This window comes from Ruditapes philippinarum, unplaced genomic scaffold (assembly GCF_026571515.1).
Source record: "Ruditapes philippinarum isolate M1 unplaced genomic scaffold, ASM2657151v2 ctg514_1_1_1_1, whole genome shotgun sequence".
Classification (NCBI taxonomy): domain Eukaryota; kingdom Metazoa; phylum Mollusca; class Bivalvia; order Venerida; family Veneridae; genus Ruditapes; species Ruditapes philippinarum.
The window spans coordinates 392,559-417,972 of NW_026856698.1; the positions used below are offsets into that span (position 1 = coordinate 392,559).

At 30.2% G+C, this 25,414-nt stretch overlaps 1 long non-coding RNA gene across 1 annotated transcript; it reads left to right on the forward strand.

Moving 5' to 3' along the window:
• The first annotated feature begins 1,010 nt into the window (after nucleotides 1-1,010).
• LOC132747428 (uncharacterized) lies at nucleotides 1,011-4,203 on the forward strand. The gene is made up of 4 exons (XR_009628126.1): nucleotides 1,011-1,134; nucleotides 1,923-2,001; nucleotides 3,538-3,673; nucleotides 4,170-4,203. It is a non-coding gene; the product is annotated as an uncharacterized LOC132747428 (long non-coding RNA).
• The last annotated feature ends 21,211 nt before the right edge of the window (nucleotides 4,204-25,414 follow it).

The window sequence follows — 25,414 nt, forward strand, 5'->3', positions numbered from 1 at the left end:
AAAATGAAACCAGTTCTTACGATTTTTTTTGCGACATTTTTCCCGCCATTCATGTCATAACAAGAACTGATGACGTTTTTCACAAGAAGCTCTTCAAAAGGAGTTAAAATTAATGTTTTTATGAGCACCTGTCAAGGTCAGCCTCGTTTCTAACTGTAAATAAACGGTGTGAAAATGACAATCGGGTAAAAAAAAATGGAGCAAAAATACTTTTACCCGCATTTCTTTGAAAAGATAATGCACATATCGGTAGATCAATGAATAATTTACAAGATGCAAATGAAATAAGAGGCACTTTAATACAATTAAATGGAAAATTATCAGGGTGAAAAAGTCTTGTTTGCATTGTGACACATAGGCGGCGCCATTGCTAACCGAGCGCTGACGTCATTATATATACATGATGTAAACACTGTTCCAAGGTTATGTAAAAAGCCCATAGGTTGTGACTATGTTTTGTTAGCAATGTCGCTGCATGAAATAACTTATAATACATCTCTATGATATACATCTTTGTACATAATTCTAAAACATATATATCATACATTTTTATAAGTGAAAAAACAGAGAGGAAAAAAAAACAAAAAAACATAAATCTTACAATACCATGAACAGATACCAAATCTAGACATAAATTTAGTTTACTGTATTATAACATTAATAAATTATCTATTATTACAATTTTACCGTACTGTAGAAAAAAAAAAAACATACAAAAGCAATGCAGGCCTGTGCATGTTGAATTATTTTTAAAACAGGTATCATACATTTACATTTCACAAATATTTCATGTCAATTTAATGTTTCTCTAAGCTTAAACGCTTCATAAACAAATTTACCTAATTTTTTTATTACACCAACCTTTTTTGACTGTAATAACTCATTGAATTTATACACGCTAGGATTTCTATAGAAATAAGGTTTTATATACATCTGTCTTAAAGGCATGTAGGCTTTACATTTGATAACAAAATGGTATTCATCCTCTATATCTCTTTCGTTACAGATAGTACAATAACGCTGATTTCGTTCTATTCGGTTCTGTGCATATCTACCAGTTTCTATGCGTAGCTTGTGGGATGATAACCTTAATCTGGACAGTGAATTCCGAAGTGTGCTAGGCAACACATTCAGGTAAATTTCAAAATCAATACATGTTTTAAAGTTTTTATATAAATAACGTTTTTTCTGAATTATTTACAGAATTGAACCATGTCTGTGCAAAGACATCATATACTTTCTGCCTAAAAATGTCTGGGAAAGTATTCATATTCACAGCATTATGATTATTCCACACATATGAAAAACCAAAGTCATTTAGTAAGGACCTAATATTTGTTGCCCAGTTCCTAACATTTGTAGTATCTACTGATTTACATAATTCTTTATACAGAGTATTTATAATAATATTATCAGATGTCAATATTTTACACCAAAACTTTATCATTCTTGTATATCTGTTTATGTAAAGAGGATATCTACCTAATTCACCATATATGGCCATGTTACTTGTTGAAGTTTTAACATTAAGTAGTTGTTTACAGAACTTTAAATGTATTCGTTCAATTTCTTTTAATTTAGAAAAACCCCAGATTTCACAAGCATAATTTAGAATTGAACCTACAAAAGCATCAAAGAGTTGACACAACAGTCTGTGGGCTTATTTTATAAGCTTTAATTTTAGTCATTAAGATATTAAGGGCTTTGAGTCCTTTCCCAGCTATGTATTCTTGATTAGATGCAAAGTTTCCAGTATAATTAAACACTGTACCAAGGTAATTGAAATCATTTACAACTTCTAAGCTATTGCCAGCATAGGTCCATGTTTCATTTTGCTTTGTATTCCCACGTTTTCTAAAAACCATTACTTTAGTTTTGCTAGTGTTTACTGATAATCCCCATTTATCACAATATATTTTCAGCATATCAAAGTGTTTTTGAAGTTCTGAAGGTGTTCTACCTAATATAACCATATCATCAGCAAAAAGCATCAAAATGAAGGTAATGTCATCTATCGTAAGGCCACAAGTGTAATCTTCTTGCAAAAATAACTCTAAGTCTTCTATAAATAATGAAAATAATAAAGGGGACATAACTTCTCCCTGTTTTAAACCAACTGCACATTCAAAAAACTCAGAATAAGAGTTGCAACATTGGACACATGATTTAACTGTATTATACATACTTCTAATAATATTCAACATTTTGCCATTAATTCCAAGCTTAAATAGCTTAAGCCATAAACCGTTTAAATAAACACTATCAAAAGCCTTTTGCAAGTCGATAAATGCACAATATAACCGGCCTTTCTCATTCAAAATTTTTTGCACAACAGCATTTAATACAAAGATTGCATCTACTGTAGATCTGCCTGATCTAAAGCCAAACTGGTTATCACTAAAAACATTATTACATTCACCCCATCTTTTTATTCTATTATTAAGCAGTCCAGTGAAAATCTTAGCTAAACAACTAACAAGCGTGATGCCCCTGTAGTTATTTACATCATTTATATCATTTTTCTTATGTAAAGGTACAATTATACCCTTAGACCATTGTTCTGGAAAATAACCTGAACACAAAATTGCGTTAAAAAGGTCTGTTAAGTGCCCATTTAGTATGTCAAATGACTCTATAAAGTATTCATTGAGAAGACAATCAATTCCTGATGCTTTATTTCTTTTCAAAGATTTAATTACAGTCTTGATTTCATCTATTGTGAATGGCTTATCAAGCTCTTCAAATATAACATCATTTGGATCACAAAAATCATTGGCACAAAAATTTTCTGCTTCAGGTACTGTTGTTCCGGCTAAATCATCGTTTAGCTTTGAAAAATATTCAAAAAAGTCTTCTAATTTAATATTACCATTCTTTGATTTTTTGTTACCAAATAATTTCCAAAAGTCTCTAGGTTTTTTATGTCTTAAGTTTTCTATTTGCTTCATTTTGCTAAACTCATACTTTCGCTTTTTCTTCCTAACCAGAGTTTTATATAATGATTTGGAATTACACATATTTATTCTGTTTTCTACAGTTTTATAGCTATTAAATTGTGACAAAGCTGATAGATAGGTTGATTTAGCTGCGAAGCAGTCCTCATCAAACCAGTCTGATTTCTTGCATAACCTATTCTTATTTTCGTATGCATACTCAACTCTATTTTTTGTCTCCCTGGAGAATAGAGGGTCAGCAACATTTCTAATTATATTTGTAAACAAATTGACCCCATCGTTTACAGACTCTTTACTAGAAGCATCAATGTTTAATACCACATCATTCAATTCTGGTTATTTAGAAATCAAATTTATTCTGAATGCATCTTTCAACAAATCATTCCAAAAATATCTGGTACGACCAGTGCTTTGCTCATTTTCATTACTTTTATTTATGAAACTACCACATATATCAAATGATAGAGGTGCGTGATCCGACCATTTATTAAATTTTTCTACCTTGAAATTATTTACAATATTGAAATCATTTTCATGCACTAGTAAGTAATCAATGACACTTGACCCTGCTATATTTGCATAGGTGAATGACCCAGACTGATCACAATGCAGACGACCGTTAGCGACTCTCATTGACGTGGATTTACAAAGGTCAAGGAGTTTGAGACCATGTGCATTTGTATTCTTATCCATAGAGGCCCTCGGTAAGGGGAAATCAGGTATATAATCATTATTATCAATATAGTCAATATAGTTATCATAAATAATATAATCATGCCTATTATTTCCTATCCTGGCATTCAAGTCGCCGCACAACAGTACTTTCCCGATTTCCTGATAGTGCGTAATGTCTGTTTGCAACTCATTAAAAAAGTCACAGTTAATTACATTATAGGCTGGCGAGTTTTCAACCCAAATATAAGCTCCTGCCAGATAAATATCTTCATCATAATCAAAGAAAGTTTTGTCAAGTTTCAGCCATATAACAGTATCGTGTAGTGACTTAATAATTTTTACACCATTTACTAATTCATTCTTTATATATATTACAACACCACCACTACATCGCTTGGCATTTCGATTTTGAAATTTTCTATAGAAGTTAATACATTTAAAACCAGATATTTCCAAGTCACTTTCTTTTTTTGCCCAAGTTTCATATAGAAATACAATATCATTTTGTACTACATAATTTATAAAATCTTTATCTTCCAGTTTGTCCCTGCACAGGCCATGAACGTTCCAGGAGATAGTCGGTCATTTGCGGAGAATTTGGTAATTAAATAAATCATATTTCATCAATATTTTTGAAAAAGAGAGCTTGTTCTTTAAAAATTAAAGTATACTTCTTCTTTTAATTAACTAACTCTACCTCAAGGAAATGTAAAAATTGTTCACGTTTGTAAAGCTACATTCATCGAGATGAGCAAAAATCAACCTTAAGAAAAACTTACTAAAATTTTAGGAAAGTAAAAATGTACATGTTATATGCAATGAATGATTGATTGAGCAGTATTTATTACCATATTTCCACTGTGTTACTAACGTAGTAAGGGCTTATTTTGTATATTTTGACATTTATTTGGTAATTTACGTGACTTGAAAATGTGTTTTTACTTTCTTTGTTTATTTGAAAATATTTTACTTTGATTATATTTTCAAAATTTTCATATTTTCTTTTAATTTAATCTTGAACGAGGTAGCAATTTGAATAATGCCATACCAATTGTTCAATGTTTGTGTAAGAAAAGTGGCAAACGACAACGAAAAATTAATTAATTTGTCACAATTCGAAAACATGCTATGATTATCAAAATTATGTACTAGCATTACGAGAAAAAAATCTTTGATAGCTGAAAATAGTGATAAAATTAAATCTGCTCTGGTGGTAAACGATTTCATCGACTTTGGTTGGATTGTCAATATTTACTGTCTCGCTACACGTAATTGATGTAACAAAGATCACTGATACTGACAAAAACCCTCCTTATCACTCTAAATACAAATAATTGCAGAGAAATGTTTTATTGGAAAACATACAGATTAGTGAAATGAAGCATCTGATACGCACTTAACGAACATATTTAGATTGAGGGCACAATAAGGCCAACCATATATTTGATAATATGACATATTTTAAATTACAAATAGTCCTTGATTGATGGCGTTTTAGGGATGATGAACATTACAACTGGCAGACGGTTGGCACGAATGTTATACACATTTGTTCAGATCCTGACTTCCATCATCTTAGAGAAATTGAATGAACATATTTTGATTGAAATCGATGACTACAGAGCGGATAAATAGAAAAAGATTATCCAAATCCCTCACTTTAATATAGAATACAAAGAGAGAGAGTTTTCTTTTGATACAAATACTTTACTTCTATAAAGAAATAAAATAAACTTTATCTATTGTATTTACGTATAAATCAGATAGAGAAACGTATGTTATGCAGTTGCATTTGTAAATTTTAACATGTACTCTGCATAGTATTTAAGTTGAAAACTCTATTCCTTTATGTAATTCATTTTTATACAATAAACTTCATATAATCCGTTTTTTATTACTTATCGAATTTGTATTGATCACATCTGAAGAGTAACTAAAAAGTGTAATTGTAAATATTTATCTGCTTTCTCATACGCGCAACATTTTACAACTGCTCTTCAACAAAAGTATTTTTGTCGGAGAACTGTCATCAAAGAATATGAATATCTGAGTATCGCTCATGTTTTATTCTCGGTTAAATTCATCATAATCAATGCCACAAAAATAACTGTAAAATAGAATTAACGAGAGACTGACAAATTCACAAATAAATGTAAGGTAGTTGTTCTCATAAATTCTTGTATTTCCTCTTCTAAACTGCTCATAATTAAACTGTAATTCATGAAAAGACTATTTCTACTCCTTTTAAGAGGAACGTTTCATTTCCTTCAAATTATTATGTTCCTGAAATCGATAATCCAGGTATAAATCATTTCCCCCATATCTGACCTATTCTTTAGTCATTCTATATATGTTTCACATATATCAGATGGCAGAATGATTTAAAAATCTATATAACACAATATGACAAAATGATAATGAAGTGTTCATATTCCATTAAAGCACTGTTCGTAACCGGAAACTCACAAAGTACCAACTTGTGATTTGATGAAACATTTTGTTATCTACGAAATTTTTGAGTCACCTACTTTCACTCTTTAAATGTTACGAAGCAAAATGTTCTAAAACTTCGTTAAAGATATCGATGTATTTATATACAGTTACTAGCATATATATTCATACTTTATTTTTGTCTCATTCGTATACATATATTTTATACATATTTACAAATATTCACATAAAATCTGCATACGACCATTCTATTTAAGAATTTCAAGAGACATTATATCAATGATAAACATATTCAAGACCTATTACAGTTAGACTAAAATCAAATAGTTAAATTACAATGTATTTAAACAAAATATTAAAAGTAAGGTAACCATCGCTAATCGAAAAATAAAAACTGCTAAGAATTGAGAATTGTAAATCGTAGCCCTAACGCGCGTATAAAAAACGTTTTAAAAGATCGATTATCATCCAAGATAAGATTTTGCATGACCTGATTAGCAATGATTACCTTAACCTAGGTAAAAATACATTATCATGTTTAAAGCAAATATAATGGCATTATTTACAAGAAAATAAAAGACGACGTTGTAGAATGTTAAAACAGGTTTTGGCACAATAACGTATCATTTCAGTTTAAGTGAACAGAAATATTAATTGTTCATTTTTAGACATTTGTACAAATGCATTATCTACCGTTTTAGCTTTATCAAATAATGATTGTCGCAAGTCATCGTACACAAAGCAATCAAGAATGACATGGCTTTCGTCTTCAATACTGTCACAGAACAGGCATTTTCGTTCCAATACATCTAAGCCTTCGTAACGCCCAGTTTCTATGCGTAAAGGCGCAACACCACAACGAAACTTGCTAAATGCAGTGCGATGACAAGGAGGCATAATGAGTTTACAATATAATTCTGTCTCATATTCTGTTTTAAACAGTCGATATGTACGCAGCTTATTGCCACCACGACCAGAAGGACATGTGACACTTTTCAAATATTTGAGCCAGTTTAAAACAATTTTTCTTGCAATTTAGTTGTAACAATATTCACTATAGCATGTTGATAGAATGCCAATTCAAATGATCTGATATTCATTGAATCAAACTGCAATAATTCAACTCTTCCAATAATTTATGATTTTTACGAGACTATAACAGACTGTGACTGTGGAAAAAAATCTGATTATTAGAGTAATTAAAGTAAAACAGTGTTATTAAATTAGCATTGTCATTTTAATTAGATTTAATTCACAAATAATACAATTTCTTCAATTCAGCCTATAAGGAAATTTTAGGGAGTACAAGCATTTTAACATCCGTAAAATGAGTTTAATGTTTGTTTGTAAAGTTAAAAAACTTTTAAAAAAGTCATATCTTCACATATATAGTTTATCTTGAAATCGAATAATATTATACATACATATCTTTTTGAAAAACAACAACACAGATTTAAAAACACAAACTGCACACATAACAGTTAAGCTATTTATGTTGAGATTTTAAATATCATAGTTACTTCATAAAATGACACCAAATCATATTATCCGAATGACAGGAGTATTCTTTGTTCTGAAAAAAATCATAAACTGTAAGACATTTCCAAAATAATTGTTTCTTTGTTTTATAGAAACTAATTATTTATCTTAAAATTCTTTCTTCTCATAGGTCAATAAATTGACACCAGGTTGTCAAAATATGTTTGATAATATCTCACAACGTCGCATCTGTGTTTGGGTGTAACTCAGTTATATAGACATTGTAAACATTTGTGTTTCTTTCTTTTAATCTGATTCTATGACATTGTCTTTAAGTCATTAGAAATGCAATATCTGAAGAGACTTTCCTCGGTTTTAATCAATCATAAGTGATTCAGTGCGCTTTTAAACAGTGAGATTAATAAGTGTGCTCTTAAAATGCTTGATATAGGATTGATAATATTTAGTTCGAACACTTTATATAATCAGTTCAATGAATGACAAGAATAAAACAAATTTAATCCTTAAAGTCAAGCTAATATGCCTTGAAACAAACAAACGAACGAACGAACGAACAACACAACACAAGCAACACAAGACAAACAACACAATATATAACTTTTATTATACACAACAATTGAAAAAGTTTCATAATTACAGAATAACCTAAAGAGAGAAAGAGATTTTTACCGTGCTCAATCAAAACAAAACGAATCAAATCAAAATTTATTTATTGTCGGTAAAACATATAAAACATTTCACAAAAAACATAAGCTATGTAGAGTTTTTTACTGACAGCAAAACATATAAGTAATCTCCAAACGAAAATAACGCTATTTTTATGATCATTTTCACTGTGCGTCCTAACATTCGTTTTATGCCTATTGATTACCCATATAATTTCATAGTGTAACTATGTACATTGTAGATCAAAATAAGACCAGAGTATGTTTTATGATGTATCATGAAAACTTTCGAAGACTTTATGCAAAACATATCGTTTTTTTTTTTATTTTCATGCAACGTAATTCAATATTCTCAATTAAGTGTGTATGCATTTTCAAATTTACAATTATGTTACTGCAGTTAAATTTACATATACAATCATCATCAGTTAGCATACGAATATCAATGTCGTTAAAACATTATGTGTAATAGTCATTTTGAGGTTATAAAGTAACTTTGTTTCTTTGAAGGTGAATTTATAACAGATAATTAAAAAAAACGGTAGATTTATGTAAATATTCTTCTTTTATAAGGAACGAAGAAAAAAACTGCTAGGTAAGTATCCATCGAACATAACTCGTATAAACTTTAATCATTACGCAAATACGTGATTCGTAATCTTCAAAACAAATTATCCTGAAATAGAAGCTAGAATACTGAAAACTGACAAACGAGAAGCATTCACAATTTGTTTTGATTGCGTGTTTTATTAGTTTTAAATTTGTAAAAATGAAGTAGCGTGCTTATCTTAGATATCTTTATTCTCTTAAATGAGTTTGCTAAAATTGTATGGGTTCCATCAGAATTTGAGTAATCGCTTTTGGCTAACGCAATATTGCAATTATATCTTACACCTGATATGAGACAATTCGTCGCGATTGAAACAAGATAAGCATTGTTTAAATTATTGGGTTATCGAAATCTGCAATGATCACAGTCGTTTTATTTGGATGCCAAGACATGAGTGGCACTTTATCAAACTGTAAAATTAGAAATCTGTTTGAATGACGGATAACAAATTACATCTGGCTGTGATATTACTCATATCATTAACACTTGAATATATTGAGGAACATTACAAGTATGCTATGTAATTATTTTGTTTGCATAAGAAAGAAATTGTCATCTACTGACTCACATCTCACGACAATATCGGCCAATGTTACAACTCTATAGGTTGATTATTCTATTCTTTCGTATCTATTTCCTATTCGTGGTTTGAAATAAATGAAAGATTAAAGCTGTAATTTTGAACTTTATGTTTTGCAAAATATTGTTTTATCATTAAACACATGTTATCATTGAAATCTACTTATATCTATTGCATTATAAATTGCTTCACTTTATATATAAGCAATTTTACTAAATCTTTACTAATTTTCATTCATATCATTATTAAATTATATTACGATGGTTCAGGTGCGTCACACTGTTTTGCTTCAACCTCTTTAATTGAACAGAAACAATCTATAGAAATTACTGCGTAGGAACATATTAAAGCATTTGAATATTTTACCTTTCAAATTATCCAATTTCTTAAAACTTACTCTCAGACATTAAATTAGATACTAAATATATGAGATATTAAATGTGGAAGTTCAGTATATTTATAATTTCAGTATAATTTTTTCAGTATAATGCCATGGGTAGCGCAGGCTCTGTTGTAGATATAAGATTTCACAAATTTTTTTGTAGATATAAGATATCTACGGTGTCCTTATCGTGCCATTTAGAATGTCGTCCGTCGCGTCTAAGGGTAGACACACGACAATGCGAAGTGACATCGCGACAATGCGAAGCGACGCTCGACAACGCGAAGCGATATGCGACAATGCGAAGCGACGCTCGACAGTGTCAAACGATATGTCGCACTGTCGCCTAGAAATGTCGCGGTAAAAAAGGGCGACATTTAAGAAATGTCGCTTCCATTGTCGAGTGTCGCTTCGCATTGTCGAGCGTCGCTTCGCGTTGTCGCGATGTCACTTCGCGTTGTCGCGATGTCACTTCGCGTTGTCGCATTGTCACTTCGCATTGTCGAGTGTCGAGGTTGGTAGAAGTGCATACCACGACACTCGACAATGCGAAATGACAACGCGACAATGCGATACGACGCTCGACAATGCGAAGTGACACTCGACATCGCGAAGCGACATTTTTAAAATGTCGAGTAAAATTTATGTCGCGTTATTTTTATGATTTTTACACCGCGACGCTCAACATTGCGAAGCCGACACTCGACAATGCGAAGCGACACTCGACAACGCGAAGCGATACTCGACAACGCGAAGCGACACTCGACAATGCGAAGCGACATTTGGAATAATATCGTATCGCATTGTCGTGCGTCTACCGGTGCTTGGTCAGAATTTACTAACTCACCGACAAACGGTGCGATCATGGAAGGGGTCGCACTAAACTGCTGACGAATTAGCTGACGATATAGATATATAGGAAACTGCTGACCAGTTAAATAAAGAAGGATTATCGGAAAATGCTGACCAGTTACACAAAGAAGGGAAACATTGAAGGTGTGAAGTTATATAAACACGCCGTAGGGGGTAATAAAAAGATGGGAAATTACTTTTATTCTTTTAATTATATTTTTAATTTTTGCATTTATATGACTATGTTTATAAACTAAATTAATATATACATTTAAAGTACCATAATATCATACATTTTAACACGGATTTACATTACTACATGTAATATAAATCCGTGATTTTAAAAGGATATATTAAACAGCTTTTTATACCTCTACAGATATGCAAAATTTGAATTAATGTTTTATAAAGAATTATGATGTTATGAGTTTTATCAAAATCTCTTGTTAGTGATATTTCAATAGAAAAATCTTGTAACGGAAAAAAAATGTATTTTCAAAAGCAATAATTGCAATTTGAATTAATATTAAATAAGTCAGCAGTGTTTTAACTTACTTAAATGTCGACAAAATTTTATACAATATATTGAATTTCGTACATTATAAAATGAATTAAAATTTCACGACAAAATATATTTTTTTCTATATTTCTAACTGGTCAGCAGTTTCCCTATATATCTAACTGGTCAGCAGATTCTACTACATGTGTATATGTTTAACTGGTCAGCATTTTCTCGCCTGAATGTAAAGAGCGTTAAATTTGCTAACCATATAGAATAAGAAGAGTTTTACGGCTTAAATCAATTTGAAATAATATTAAATTGGTCAGCAGTGTTTTTACTTAATTAAATGTCGACATAATTTTATAAAATAAATTGAATTTGCATACATAATAAAAATGAATTACAATTTCACGGCAAAATATATTTTTCTCTATATATCTAACTGGTCAGCAGTTTCCCTATATATCTAACTGGTCAGCAGATTCTACTATATATGTTTAACTGGTCAGCATTTTCTCGCCTGAATGTAAAGAGCGTTAAATTTGCTGACCATATAGAATAAGAGAGTTTTACGGCTTAAATCAATTTGAATTAACATTAAATTGGTCAGCAGTGTTTTTACTTAATTAAATGTCGACAAAATTTTATACAATATATTGAATTTCGTACATTATAAAATGAATTAAATTTCACGACAAAATATATATTTTTCTCTATATATCTAACTGGTCAGCAGTTTCCCTATATATCTAACTGGTCAGCAGATTCTACTGTATGTTTAACTGGTCAGCATTTTCTCGCCTGAATGTAAAGAGCGTTAAATTTGCTGACCATATAGAATAAGAAGAGTTTTACGGCTTAAATCAATTTGAATTAACATTAAATTGGTCAGCAGTGTTTTTACTTAATAAATTGTCGACATATTTTATATAATATATAAAATTTGCATACATTATAAAATGAGTAACAATTTCACGGCAAAATATATTTTTCTCTATATATCTAACTGGTCAGCAGTTTCCCTATATATCTAACTACAACTACAACTACAAATATTTTATTGCATTAAAACAACATGTTCCATAGCAATACAATTTTTTATACAAAGACATGGTTTACAGAAGAGCACAATAATATAATATATATATGTATCTGCATTAAAGATGACTAGTTATTTCGCAAGTTTGCATAGTATATATATTTGCTAAATTATTAATTATTGCTTTTGATTTTGCACATATGAGATTAACAAATTTCTGTTTAGTAGGCCACGTATGATAATATCTCTTTATATATTTTGATCTTAAGTCATGGAATTTAGAACATATTAATACAAAATGATACTCATTTTCTATAAGACCGGCATTACAATTACTACACAATCTTTCATTTCTTGGTATATTTCTATGCCGTCCACGTTCAATAGCCAAACTATGAGAAGATGAACGAAATTTGGATAAAGCTACCCTAAATTTCGGTTCAACGATAAAATCCAAATAGTTTTCAAATTCGAATGAATGTTTAAATAAACAATATGTATCTAATCTAGACGAGTTATTAATTGAGGAATACCAACTTTGATAGAATATGTCTAAAATTCGTTGTTTAATAATACTAAAATCAATATGTATAGTAAACTGATTTTCCCACATATAAAACAAGCCAGTCTGCTCTAAAAATAGTCTTAACAGTATATGCCCAGTTTTTACCACTATAAGTTACACCATTGTCGGCATCTGTTTTTAACATAATAAAAATTTTATACAATATAGTTCTTTCATTAAGTTTAAGAAGTTTTAACCAGTATTTGATCAATATTAGTTTTCTATGAATGGACATTGGTGTACGACCAAGTTCACCATATAACACATCTACATTGGTTGATTGTTTCACACATAACAATCTTCTACAAAACTTTGTATGTATAATTTCTATGTTCGGACCAGCATGATGCCCCCACACTTCTGCAGCATAATTTAATGTTGGTAAAACAATACTATCAAATAAACTTATCATTTGGGAAACTGGAAGTTCCAACTGGTTACATACAATAAATAGATTGTGTAGTGAATATGACGCATGTTGCGCAATATATTTTTGAGTTCTGTTCCAGTTCCCATTTTAAAAAAGATACACACCTAAATATTTAAAAGATTCTACAATTTCAATTCTAGTGTTATACAAAAAGAAATAATAAGATGTATGTCTACCATTTTCAAAAATCATTACTTTTGTTTTAGATACATTTAATTTCAGATTCCACATATTGCAATAATGTTCTATATCATTCAAGATAGATTGTAATGAATTTGGATCATGTGTGAAAACTACAGCGTCGTCTGCAAATAACAACAATAATACCTGTATATCATCAATGTTAACAATACCAGGAATGTTCCTATTTATATTATTTAATATATCATTGAGAAAAAATAAACACAATATGCTACTTGCTGGATCTCCTTGTTTTACTCCAATCTTAGAATTAATTAGATCAGAATGCATGTTTTTTATATTTAACAAAAGATTTAACAATACCATACATTGACTTGATTGCAGTAACAAATGTTTGTACTTATATTTTCATTCAGTAACTTTCTCCATAATAAAACCCTATCAATACGGTCAAACATTTTCTCCCAATCTAGAAATGCTACATAGAGTTTCTTCTTACTCGACAAAGTCTTTGTTATTATAGCATGTAGAACAAAAATACAGTCAATAGTTGACTTATTCCTTTGAAAACCATATTGATTATCAATAAATTTTTCATGTTTATCAGCCCATTTAATAAGTCTATCAACTAATAATTTGAGTATATTTTGGACAAAATATTATTTAAGGTAATTCCGCGAAAGTTTTTTGCTTCATGAGCTCCACCTTTAAAAGATTGGTACTATAATACCTTCTCCCCAGCATTCAGGAAATACGCCATCATTAAATATTTTATGATAAAAGCGTGTGAGAAATGGACAAATTATATCAATTGAATTTTTAAATACTTCTGCAATCAGATGGTCAGTACCTGGGCATTTGGAATTGTTTTGCGAAAATATTGCATTTTTTATCTCCATCGATGTAAATTCAACATCTAAATCATTATCATATATGTAATCATTATGAATATCATTATTTTCATGATCATACAGTGGTGTAGAACCGTACAAACTATTAAAATGTATATACATATCATCAATACTTATGTTTCTATTTCTATAGTAGGTTGCCTGTATTGTGTTCTCACATTTCTCCAAAAAGACTTTGGGTTACATTTTGCTAATTTTGACACTCGTTTCCCCTCTGTCTTTTTGAATAAACGTTTACATCTAAGTTTTATATTCTTATATACCTTTCTTTTATTTATGAAAATGCTTTTATTCTCGTTCGTTCTATTTCTCAAAATACATTTCTTGCTCTATTTAATGCTTTTCTGGCCTCATAGCATTCTTTATCAAACCATTTTTTCTTAGTTTTTAAATTTGTTTCTCGATTAGTATTTTTGCATTTGCCAAATACTTTAAATGCATTATCTTGCATGTATGTCGTAAAAGATTTTATTGTTTCATTTACAGAAACATTATTTAAATTATTGCTTATCTGTGTAAGCCGTTCTATATCGACTGATAAATAATTTCGGAATATATCAACTTTTGAGTCATCCCACGCTAAAAATAGTTCATGGGTTGAACTTGGGTCACGTGGATTTTGTTGTGGGCGTATTCTCTCAATACAAAAATGAAGAGCATTGTGATCAGATAAATCATTTGGTTTACATATTTCAAATTCTTTAATATATTGAAAATCTTCATTACTTAATAAGAGATAATCAACTACGCTCATTCCATTATGACCAATAAATGTGTATTCTCCTATAGATTTATCAAGGTGTAAACGACCGTTTGCTATTAATAGATTTGTCGCCTTACAAAAATCAATTAAACGTGTCCCATGTGCGTCAAGCACGTGGTCTTTGTTTACCCTTGTACAATTGTAATCATTCGCTAATAATAATACATTACTATCTAAATAACGATCAAATTCAATAAAATCTAATGCCAATGCCGTGCGACTATTCATGTCACCTGTAACAAGGACTTTTCCTAACATTTTATACTTTTCTATATCTATTTCTAATTGATTAAACATATCAATATCAAATCTGTTCAATACTTGTGAGTCACGTGGAGGGATATATGTGCAAAAGATAAACGTCTGTATCACAAGTAATAATAGATTTACAAATTTTTAACCAGCATTATACCACTTTGATTTTTGCTAATAATACTAATTTTGTCTTTCAAACTACATTTATAATAAATAAAATCCCACCAGAGTGTCTTCCTTTCTAGAATTTATAGATTTGTTTCCATATAAGTGTTCCGTACAATAGCCATCGATATTTAAATTATAATGGGAGTTTTTTGACAGCCACGTTTCTGTTAATAAAATAATGTCATTTTCCTTTATTATTTCTATAAAGTCAGGATCACAAAGTTTTCGAACCAGTCCATTTATATTCAAGATAAAATGTGCATTGCTCTTCTTGACACATCTAAGAAGCGCTATGACTGGAACCACCTGTGTACTCCGTGTTATTCACGAATAATTTCTCCCCAACGAATCGGACATATTTTCCTTTCTTTTTTTTTTCACTCTTGGTAGACTGTACTAAGTTCTTTCCTCGCATCTCGCCACTCTTTGGGTATTTGTACTCCAACACCATATCTATGTTGCTTAAGGACATCCTTCATATGGAAAGCTGTATTCCTTACTATTTCTCTGTGACATTATACTTGTGAAAATTTCACAACAATCGGTCTTGGATTTTCGGGTTTGGTTAGTGTACCAAGGCGATGGGCTCTATCAAACTCTATCTCAGTACTGATTTTTAATGTATTTTTAATAAATTCTTTTACAATAGAGGCACATGAATTAGGGTCTGTTGCTGTATCATATGTTTGTGGCGAAACATTAATATTTTGGTCAGTGTTACTTGTAGAGGAACTTGTTAATAACATGGATGCTTCCGGTGATGTGGTATGTACTTCCGGTAAGCCATAAAATATTAGATTGTCCTTCAATATTTCTAAATTCGTTGTCCAAGATGCGTGTTCTAAGTTCTTCCTGGGTTTTACTTAATGTTTTGATTGTAGAATTTAACGTGTCACATGATTTTTGCATGGTCTTTACACTATCTTTAGTTGACGCTAATTCTGTTGTTTGCTTATCATACTTTTCACTGATAAATGTACTGTTGTTTTCTACATCGCAAAACTCGCGACTCTATACTTTTTACCTTAATATCTAGATCATTGAGTTTCAAGCACATTGAGTTTACTACTTTTTCAATATTGTCAATTTTATCAAGTCGGGAGTCGATCTTATCAAGACAGGAGTTCATAGTTTTCATCATAGCTATAGCCCATGGTGGAGTTTGGTTTGTACCTTGATTCATCATTGGTGTACCTGGCGGTAGTGGACCAAGATATTGTTGATTATACTGATACGGAGGTGACTGCAATAATTGGCCAGTAAATGATTGTTGAAAAGTTCCATTAGTACTCATTTCACTATTTATTTTACTTACTTTGGTGTATCGTATACAAATATGTCACTACGTTGTTTCTTTCGTTTGTTTTGATTGTTTACGTCATCACTATCTCTGTTAGTTAACACAGGTAAACTGGTAGGTAAACTGGCAAAACCGGTTTGTCCATTGTGTACACGCTCTGTGTTATGTGTACATGTCTGTTCTAACAAAGGCGAAATCTCTTTACGTTTATTTTTTCTATTTTCCTTTTTATTTTGTTGCTTTCCTTTCGGCGGCATGTGAAAAAACACAATATCTTACTAATCCATCAAAAATTAAGTCCATACAACTTTTAATTTGCATTTTATTCCACAAAAAATTACTGACTGTAAAAACCCATGTCTTCATACTTTAAGATCACGTGCATATATTTTTCTCTATATATCTAACTGGTCAGCAGTTTCCCTATATATCTAACTGGTCAGCAGATTCTACTATATGTTTAACTGGTCAGCATTTTCTCGCCTGAATGTAAAGAGCGTTAAATTTGCTGACCATATAGAATAAGAAGACTTTTACGGCTTAAATCAATTTGAAATAATATTAAATTGGTCAGCAGTGTTTTTACTTAAGGTAGTACACCCCTAATGCACTATCTCCACTTTGAAGAGTATTCAAATAGGATAGAATCACTGTAAAGTGTATTGACACTGAGGGGCGTGGGTTCAAACCCCAGAAGGGGCAACTTTTTTTTTCTTTCTTTTTTTTCTTTTTAACATTTTTTATTAATCTCTCAGATCCCTAATGGAAGAAAAAAGTGTTTCATTTTAATTATATAATTTTTGTAGGTATTTATTTACTAAATAATGCCAAATTTAAAAGCAAATATGATACCAGATATTTTCAAAGTTTAATAAAATAAAAACTACACGGTAAAAGTATTTTATATTTTGCAAGACCAACCAATATACATTTAAGAAAATTTAAGCAAACTTTGAAAACAGCCCCTCATTGTGGAAAATTTTAGGGATATTTTATTTAAGGTTTTTTTTACAGGGAAATGGTCAAATAAGTGTTAAAAGTGGGTGGGGAAGGGTTACATTTTTATACATATAAAAAACATTTCGTTTAAAAACAATCATTTTGCTTGTTTAATTTGTTACCTAAATGTCATTATTTGTTTCTTAACAAATAACAGTAAGAAAACATTTTTCATAATGATGATATTATAGATTATTTAGAGTTTCCTCATTTCTGAAAAAAGCCCTTCTAATGGCAAAGTTTTAGTTCAGAAAAATGTCCATAACTCATAAACCACACGGTAAATTTTGTTTAAATTTTGCATACATGTGACATTTAAGGCATATAACTGTCCTATGTTGTCAATTTTACAGTTCCTTATAGTGCCCATTAGGGGTGTACTACCTTAATTAAATGTCGACATAATTTTATAAAATATATTGAATTTGCATACATTATAAAATGAATTACAATTTCACGGCAAAATATATTTTTCTCTATACATCTAACTGGTCAGCAGTTTCCCTATATATCTAACTGGTCAGCAGATTCTACTATATGTTTAACTGGTCAGCATTTTCTCGCCTGAATGTAAAGAGCGTTAAATTTGCTGACCATATAGAATAAGAAGAGTTTTACGGCTTAAATCAATTTGAATTAACATTAAATTGGTCAGCAGTGTTTTTACTTAATTAAATGTCGACATTATTTTATAAAATATATTAAATTTGCATAATGAGTAACAATTTCGTAGCATTTAAATATATTTTTCTCTATATATCTAACTTTTCAGCAGATTCTACAATATGGTCAGCATTTTAATAACATATTTTTGACTGTTTATTGTATTTTGTCATAGATAAATCAAGAATGACACGTCGCGTGTGAAATCGATTTTAATATGACCTTGGGGCATATCGATCTCGATAAATTATCAGTTTAATGGATATCTGTGGAAACATGTTGTTTATAATGTAATAAAAGCTTATTAACTATAACAATTAGCACATTATTAATTTTTGTTCAATATTACTTATACAATTATACGAACAACAAATAAGGAAACAGAAATCACTTTATTTCATATTTGCACTAAATACGACATAATAATTATATTTTGTTAAAATATACATTACGTATATGTACATGTATATATTTTAACCTATGATGCATAGTTTTATACATACTTGAAACAAATTATGATTTTTCGTACATCATATTTTGACTACATTTTTAAAATTTTAACCAATATATAACACATAGAAGAAAATTCATTAAGGTACTTAAATAAAATATTATATCAAAATAAATTGAGAAATATACAGTATATATCAATTGAATTTTTTATAATTAATATGTATCATTTGTAATATTGACATCTTGAAAAAACATTTTATCAAGTATTTCTCGACCTCGCCTGTAATATCACCAACGGCAATTTGACACCTATATTGTTTTCCCTTCTTTATCTAACTGGTCAGCAGTTTTCGATAATCCTTCTTTGTTTAACTGGTCAGCAGTTTCCTATATATTCTATATCGTCGGCTAATTCGTCAGCAGTTTAGTGCGACCCCTTCCATGATCGCACCGTTTGTCGGTGAGTTAGTAAATTCTGACCAAGCACCGGTAGACGCACGACAATGCGATACGATATTATTCCAAATGTCGCTTCGCATTGTCGAGTGTCGCTTCGCGTTGTCGAGTATCGCTTCGCGTTGTCGAGTGTCGCTTCGCATTGTCGAGTGTCGCTTCGCAATGTTGAGCGTCGCGGTGTAAAAATCATAAAAATAACGCGACATTTACTCGACATTTTAAAAATGTCGCTTCGCGATGTCGAGTGTCACTTCGCATTGTCGAGCGTCGTATCGCATTGTCGCGTTGTCGTTTCGCATTGTCGAGTGTCGTGGTATGCACTTCTACCAACCTCGACACTCGACAATGCGAAGTGACAATGCGACAACGCGAAGTGACATCGCGACAACGCGAAGTGACATCGCGACAACGCGAAGCGACGCTCGACAATGCGAAGCGACACTCGACAACGCGAAGCGACATTTCTTAAATGTCGCCCTTTTTTACCGCGACATTTCTAGGCGACAGTGCGACATATCGTTTGACACTGTCGAGCGTCGCTTCGCATTGTCGCATGTCGCTTCGCGTTGTCGAGCGTCGCTTCGCATTGTCGCGATGTCACTTCGCATTGTCGTGTGTCTACCCTTAGACGCGACGGACGACATTCTAAATGGCACGATAAGGACACCGTAGATATCACAATTTTGGCCGCCTTTCTTGAAATAAAACGGATAATGATAGATCTGTATAGCCTTTGAAAGACCTTACTTGTACTATCAAACACATTGATTTTGTTTATATTTTTGAAACGAAATCATGAATAAATCAAATATGTCTTTTGAAATGATAACAGTCATTCAGAGTGCCTGTGCATTTTGATTCGTTTAGTGAAATAAAGGCAGTTGATAAAATGAAAAATATTACACTTGTAATGGGCATGAACTATCACCGTTAACCGTAATTACAAAACACATATTTATCATTGGCTGTAGGTAAAATATCCCCTGCAGTTTTTCTGAACTTTGGGAACCATTAAAAGCCTTTTTCTGATGAAACGATGAATAAATAATTAAGTTTATATCTGATATACATTTGATTCTAGACATGTCTCAACATTATTAAAACATTTGCAAATAGATCTAGATCAAAAGGCTTCGAAAATTACGTATTTTGATAGTATTGCTTTGATAACAAAAATGTCATTAAACATCTGAAGTAAAGGAAAAAATGTACAAAATAAACGATTATCAACATGATATATAACTGATATAACTGTGGATTAAACGATTCGTCTGATAAATGTTGTAGACAGAACGAACCTGAAATGTCAGATAAATGCCAGTCGTCTTTTATTGATACTTAATGATATATTATAATAAATATACTCTTATATAATAGTACATTACATGTAAAAGTCTTTTTACAGTATAGTTTGTATTCTTTAAACACAACATAAGAGATAAATTCAAAGCAGATTTTTTATCCGTTAATATTCGAAATAAAAATAATGTATGAAAAGTAAACTCATACGAGAAAATAACCTTATTTATGTTTTGTTAGTCTGTTTTATTAGCCTCAATAGTTTATGCTATTTTTGAAGCATGTTTTATCATAATGTGTTCTTTTAAATGAAATGCTGAAAGAAGTTTTATAATGCTATCTAAATCTGACCAATAAGCCGCACTAACAAAATATTGCCATTTTATCCTATACAAGATATAAGACTTTTATTTTCTACGGCCTGGATTGTTCATAGAACTTTTTATAAAATTTCTAACGTTTTACTTGTAAACTATGTTTCAAATCAAGGAAATGTACTTTACAAGAAATCAAATGGAGCTTCTCAATGCTGGAATTGACCATAATTCATTTGACTTTGATTCAAATTGAGCGTCAATGATCAGGTTCTGTTTTTGAACAGAAACAATCTAGATGACTGTTATTGGAGCAAAAGGAATAAATAAATAAGTAAATAAATAAATAAATATGTGCAATGTTATTGTTTTGTATGTCATGAATGTATACAACTGTTAACAAAGTTATTGTTTGGACCAGTGACATAATTAAACTTAAAATTGGAAACATTTTTAACAACAAAACGAAGCATTCATGGTATTCTATTATCCTAATAGAATTGCTCTTAGAGCTTATCTCTCAATAACAACAACTAGAAAAAAAATTTGAACGAGATACTGGTTTATTCCAGAACGATTCTGCAATATTATGAATATCATTGATGTGGCAAATTATCTAAACATGTTAACTGAACGATTATTTCTAGAGTTAAACATTTTAGAATGAAATAAGATAATCCTGATTTTAAAGACACATTTATTTTGATAAAGATGACATACCCGTATTGTAACAAACCTTTTTCTCAGAAACCTTTGCAAATGAACCAGTTAGTCATCTTACACAAATACTGCTAAATTTTAATGTTATCGTCAAAACGATAAAACTGACGAATAGCCAAATCACATATATGAGACTTTGGACTTTGAAGCTATTTTTGAAAATGATTTCACTTCACTTCTGGTACAGTCTGAAACTAATTAAAGTACAATTTTATATCAAGTGTTTTTTTATACTACAAGTTTAAGTAAATAAAGATGATTTAAATAGTAATAAAAAAGGAATTCATATAATAATACCTGTCTATTAATGCATGACACGTTCTTTACATTTCTTGAAATAGTACGTTTTCAAATAAAGAAAATAAACATTTTGTTGATTCCAAGTAATAGAAGGACATCATTTCCATTCCCTAAAAAAGCATTATTCATTTAACATTGATTCAGTGTTAGGCTGCAGTTTTGGTAATTGAAAGCAGACAATCTTGATAAATGTTTAATCTTACGACACAACACTATCATGCTATTCTAATAAAATTTCTACAACGGATAAATTTGATTTCCATATAGATCTATATATTAATTTGAAATTATTATTATTAATTATAAAATTAATTTGAGTTGATCAGTTAAACAATTTAGATGGATAATCACATCAACCACATTCAAAATCATTTTAATCCTTTCATACATGTACATATATATATACACATGTATGAAAGGATTAAAATGATTTTGAATGTGGTTGATGTGATTATCCATCTAAATTGTTTAACTGATCAACTCAAATTAATTTTCTTGCTCTTAGCTTAACTCATTTACCTGCAAACCAGGGGGTTTCTATGGTAATTATTTACTTGTAACGTGAAATAGTTAATTCTCGTTTCTTTCCTTAATTTCATTCAATTGCATTTACTTTAAAGTTGTAAGTTGTATCTAAGAATAAAAAATCACAAGATTCAATTAAATCTTGTTTTCATGTGTTGAAATAATATTTTCGTCTTTAATTTTCAAGGTTATCACCTTGTTATTTTACGATGCATTTAAAGAATTATATTTTTGTTCTATATGCTCCAACTTTGAATATTGCAAAGAGATAGGATTATGTTTATAGCTGAAAAGTAGTTCAGCAATAAAATAAATTTCGACTGTTTAAAGGTGAAACGTATATTGTATATTATTTCAAGCTAAATTAAAAAACGATAAGACTATAAACTTGATTTTGCATCTACCGTAAATATTGTAATAAAATTTGAGTCTTATTTTATACATCATTCATGATTATATGCAAACAAACTCTTAAATCTATAAAAATCCTTTTACAATCATATTTATATAAAACTATAGGAATATTTATATTCCATACGGAACCTCCAAAGTCATCAACAAATGTTATGTGATTTATATATTAAGCAATTCAATCACTATTAATGAGTGTTCTTGATTACATTATCTCTTATGAACAGACTCGAGTCTGTAATTATTACCTTTTGAATGGTTTTATTTCCTCCCTTTTCATAATTTTCGAATGATCTTTCATTTTCCTGAGTGTCATATATTTTTCTGGTCCTTTAATTAATTGAATTTAAATTTGAGAGAAATGACTACCGCTTAGCTGGTGCTGGGGGTCTGGGATATGTTCCAGTTTTTTTATCCGTCATGAATAGAATATACTGAAATACCGAGTCAACGGTATTTGAATGTTTGATTCTGATTTTATTTCTCTTCCCTTTTTTAAGAACCTTTATTGTAATAAAAGCAGTTGTAAATTAATTGGTGTGTGGCAGCTGTAAATTATTACCAGTTCTTCATTTTAATGTTGTTATATTTTCTGGCCATTTGGGATCGTTGATTCTCAATTATTGTCGTCAGATCTCCCCTGTTGTAATTGTTTTACAGGTAATAACCACACTGTATCAATTGTTGAATATCCCCTTCTTAAGTTAGTTGTATCAATCGCATGTGTGTGTTTGATGTGCTCTCATACCGACCATAGCAGCAAAAAAGATAAGCATCCACTAATGCCAAGTAATTCTTATAAATTTAGATAAACGTAAAAGTAGGTGTTTAATTTGTGAGATAAGCATGCAGACACCAGAACTTCTGAGCTAAATCTGACTGATCCGCACACTAACACGTATATTTTACTGTTCTATATATCCCCATACCTTTGTTCTGTCACGTCCAGAATAAGATTATACAAGATTACGTAATTGCAAATTGTATAAAAGTATTTGAGCATTTATTGTCTTTTTAAAATCACATGGTTTACGAAGTCTGATGGGAATGTTTCTCGGCGCAAACTATACGATAATTGAAACAGAATTATCTCTGCATCTATATTTGAAATGCAATGCAAAGAGATTTTTTAAGTATATAATATACTTTTGGGACTTAAAGTTCAAAGAACTGACAAATGTTTGAATTTTACCGGCAGCCATCTAAAGAACTATTGATTTAACTTAATTTATATTAACGATTATATTTTTCATTTGTGAAATGGAAAAATGAGAGACAGAAAAATCCACTTATTTTATTATGTAAGTTTGTGTTTGATTCAATAATAAATGCGCATAAAGTTTTAGGAATCATTCATGTTTAGTGACTGTCTTACCAATCGATTTCGAGTAAGGATGATTTAATAGTGTGAATATCGTAACAAAAACATTGTTTTACATTACCACAGTTTGTTGGATTTAAATAAATGTATCGAAGGGAAACGAATGTCGAGGAGAAACAAATGTGAATGTATGGTTGAACGGACATATTGCATCTATATAATTGATACTTTAAAAGGAAGTTTCCGGTATATTTGAAATTTTTTTGGATATACTCTTGCAAAGAAATATGTGAAAATAAATGTCAATCTACGTAACATTTACATCATTTTAACATATTTATGATCCATGTACTAGATGTGACTAAACACTATATAACGAACGACAAACATTGTTGAACAAGTCAGTTATCTTGGATTATTTAAAAACATATAAGAAACTAAGTTTGGCATTAGAAAATATCCATTTGTTGGAATTTTAAATAATTTTCAACCAATAGGAAACAGTGTATATTACACTTCTCAGTTTAGAAAATTAACACAATGTTTGTAGATAATTCATCTTTAGTGGGAATGTCCAGTGATAAGTTTAATGTTAACAATATCACGTTGGAAAATTCTATTTTAGGTAACGGATATGACGTCGTTATTGTAATGACTGTCCTTCTTGTTGGAACAATAATTCTTGGAATTTTTATATACAAAAGATGTATTTGTTATTGTCGAGAACGAGAAAGGCTTCAAGAAGATGCAACGTATTTGTCAAGAACTTGATTTTTTTTTTGATATTCAGATAATATTTTTAAATTATTTCATATCGATATTCTCAGTTAGTTTGTTGGTTTTGAACTAAAATGAACTAATAATGTTTATTGCTTATTTCAAGACAAAGACGAGTACATGTTGGTAGGATCTATCCTAATAGTAAATCTTAAGTCATTTGCAGATATTAGTGCTGGATACTCATTACGTAAAACGCAAAATTTATGGAAAGGATTGATTTTTTTTTAGAAATGTCATCAATACAAAAATGCCGATAAAGCCTTTTAGAAATGCAAATGATCTGGAAGATTATCGATAAGTCTTAAACTTCAATAATTGTTCATTCTTAAAAATCGATATAGATTACATTTCAAAAAGATTGTTGTGCTAATGAAAGGACTTGGTCCATGAACATATATATATATATAAAAACAAAATAAATCTGAGAAAA